At 35.6% G+C, this 3,267-nt stretch overlaps 1 protein-coding gene across 3 annotated transcripts in view; it reads right to left on the bottom strand.

The window, feature by feature from the left end:
- LOC107597551 (BTB/POZ domain-containing adapter for CUL3-mediated RhoA degradation protein 2-like) overlaps positions 1–2,145 on the bottom strand; it is a 7,840-nt gene extending 5,695 nt beyond the window's left edge. Inside the window, exons 1-2 of one of the 3 annotated variants that reach the window (XM_016288672.1) lie at positions 2,080–2,092; positions 1,906–2,045 (exon numbers count right to left, since the gene is read on the bottom strand). The gene's annotated coding sequence lies outside the window, so the exon portion shown is untranslated. Of the gene's footprint in view, positions 1–1,905 lie in introns of all 3 variants that reach the window. The other 2 variants (XM_016288671.1, XM_016288673.1) reach the window with 2 other exon arrangements.
- Between the last annotated feature and the right edge of the window lie 1,122 nt (positions 2,146–3,267).

The following is a 3,267-nucleotide window of genomic DNA, read 5'->3' as shown; positions in this document are numbered from 1 at the left end:
AAGACGGCCTGAAAATCCACAAATACGTGGACTCCCCCCACCGTCTACTCAAGCCAATCAGATAACAGCCACATTCGCTGACCAATGGTAGCATGATCTCGCTATAGCCAATCACGTTTTGCTTTACAATAAGGGCGGTCTCGTCCTGAGATAACTTCATGCATCTGCATTGGCTCAAATAGGTCATATAAGGGCCATACAATGGGTACAGTAAAAGATGTTTAAAACTGGATTTCATTAGACTGTGTATCATGCAGAACCGGCTTTCTGACAAGATGCGCGTTCAATATCGCATGCGATTTATCGTGCAGCCCTAGTTTTGATGTCAAATAGGTCTTGCTGTTTTGATTTTTTTTGTTAAAGCAGTGTTGCTGTTGTAAAGTTATACAGCTACAGTTGTGTTGCTGGGTTTTAAAGCAGGTTTGATTTATTTTCTTCCTTATCACTCTGTATTTACAGGATTTCACTGTCCACTCTGTTCAAATGTGAACAAATGGTTACACATAGATGTGTGCACATACTGTCAGAGCTGTGTGAGATCACTACCATCCTGCTTTTGTGGGGGTGGGTAGGGGGATAACTTCATGCATCTGCATTGGCTCAAATAGGTCATATAAGGGCCATACAATGGGTACAGTAAAAGATGTTTAAAACTGGATTTCATTAGACTGTGTATCATGCCAAGCCACAGTATTTGCACATGCAGATGCATGAAGTTATCTCAGGACAAGACCGCCCTTATTGTAAAGCAAAACGTGATTGGCTATAGCGAGATCGTGCTACGATTGGTCAGCGAATGTGGCTGTTATCTGATTGGCTTGAGTAGACGGTGGGTGGAGTCCACGTATTTGTGGATTGTCAGCACGTCTTGACGCAAGAAATGTTTCACAATTCGCAAATGCACAGGACGCGATTCACAAACGCGTGCGCTATCTACAAATGCACAGGACGGGATTTACAAATAAATGCCAGGCAATGTTGTGGTTGTGACATAAATATATATTTGTGAATATGTTTTTTTATTTGCAAATCTCATTTTATTTATTTGTGAATTTAATTCATGTTTGTGGATCTCATTCTATTTATTTGTGGATCATAATCTATTTATTTGGAATTAAGCAACAATTCTACCCCCATACAAGTATTACGTACACCAATAAAACAGTGCACTGACATAAAAAAGAAATTTACATTTGATACTTAAGTACTTTTAAAAGCAAGTACTTCTGTACTTTTACTTAAGTACAAATCTGTCTTTACAACGTTTACTTGTAATGGAGTAATATTTGACCAGCAGTATCTGTACTTTCACTCAAGTAATAGAGTTGAGTACTTTGTCCGCCTCTGCAAACAGACAACGCTTTCAAACAAACGTGTCTGGTCCTATTTGTGAATTTAATTCATGTTTGTGGATCTCATTCTATTTATTTGTGGATCATAATCTATTTATTTGGAATTAAGCAACAATTCTACCCCCATACAAGTATTACGTACAACAATAAAACAGTGCACTGACATAAAAAATAAATTTACATTTGATACTTAAGTACTTTTAAAAGCAAGTACTTCTGTACTTTTTAACTTAAGTACAAATCTGTCTTTACAACGTTTACTTGTAATGGAGTAATATTTGACCAGCAGTATCTGTACTTTCACTCAAGTAATAGAGTTGAGTACTTTGTCCGCCTCTGCAAACAGACAACGCTTTCAAACAAACGTGTCTGGTCCGCTCATATGTTAATATACAACGACACAAAAAACACAATGAGGAAACATTTCTGGACTTCAGTTAAGTTTAATGATAAGCTAGAATTAGTTTAATGGGTTAGTTCAAGTTAATTTAGTTCTAAGTTAAGCTACGTTTGTCGTCATGAAGAAACTTTTCCCTTTTGCTAGAAAACTCACCCACTCTGCTGCAGTCCCTCGTTTGCGTTTAAGCTGAACCCGAGGACTTGATCAGTTCGACAGTTTTACTTCAACCATTTTTGATAATAAGAAAACAAACAGGTCTATCTTAAGATATACAAAAGCAAAATCGCTCTTTTCTTCTACCTTCAGTGATAGTAGAACGGTGTTGACTGTTCTTCTTCTTTGAAAGAACAACAGCAACAGGTTAAACCGTGTTTAGGATCTACTGCCACCCATTGGCTAGAGCAGGGATTGTCAGCCTGCTTTAATCTTCCTCTTCTTCTTTGTTTTAATGGTGGTGGCATACAACTTCAAGGTATACTTTGGGCATTTCATTATAACGTGTTCCACAGTTTCCTCTTGATTACAATGTTCACATTTTCCTGTCTGATGTTTCCCTATTTTATTCAAGGTACTGTTAAGTGCTGTATGTCCAAATCTAAGTCTAGATATAATTGATTCTTCCTTTCTATTTGTCCTTGTTATTCTACCTTTACCAACATTTATTTGGATGTTATAAAGTCATCTGTTCTTTCTTCTTCCCATTGTTTCTGCCATCTATTTTTCACATGTTGTTTAATTAAAAACTTCATCTCAGTCTTACTATAATTTACTTTCATGTCTATATCTGATTTTCCTGTGGCTTCCTTAGAACCTGCTTTACTCTGTACAATATCTTTCCTTAATAACATTAAACAATATGATTTAATATAAAACCGAGTTTCTCAGTTAACTAGCCTATCTTTATATCTATTTCCATGTCCTGAAATCATGTTTATTAATGATTTATAACAGGCTTTTTAACCGTTACAGACCCAGACTCTCAGTCAAACCAATTATAATAACTGTAACTAAAAACATTACATTGTTACTTGACATTTGTACTTGATATTTATTTATTTTAAATGCTGTACATATCTTCTTCGTGTTTTATTCAATATGTAATATATTTTTTATTTAATAGATATTCAATAGCCCCCACCATTCATGTATTCCTACTAAACAAAGCTTGGCATTTCAAAATAGTAATACAATTTCTCAACTATGAAGTACTTTTATTTTGAAATGTATACCCATATCACAGTGAATGTTCTAGATTTGCCTATATATATTTAGTATATCTCTCCATAAGATGCCATCCTTGATATATATGGTAGTCATTATACACGATCTGCTTTTATTAAGAAACCAAACCTTGCATTTAATTATGATATTTGTAGTAAACATATTGGGAACGTTTAACAGCTTTTGACGGTGCCAGTGACGACATTCCAAGACCAGCCTTCGCGTTGCAGTTCATAGATCCGATTGGCTCTCTCTGCGTGCCAATCACAACAGACGTAACCAATCAAAATCGTT

The sequence above is a fragment of the Sinocyclocheilus grahami genome, unplaced genomic scaffold (assembly GCF_001515645.1).
Source record: "Sinocyclocheilus grahami isolate Dianchi unplaced genomic scaffold, SAMN03320097.WGS_v1.1 scaffold233.1, whole genome shotgun sequence".
NCBI classification, from domain to species: domain Eukaryota; kingdom Metazoa; phylum Chordata; class Actinopteri; order Cypriniformes; family Cyprinidae; genus Sinocyclocheilus; species Sinocyclocheilus grahami.
Note: the sequence above shows the minus strand (reverse complement) of the source record. Positions and strands in the feature narration are given on the sequence as shown.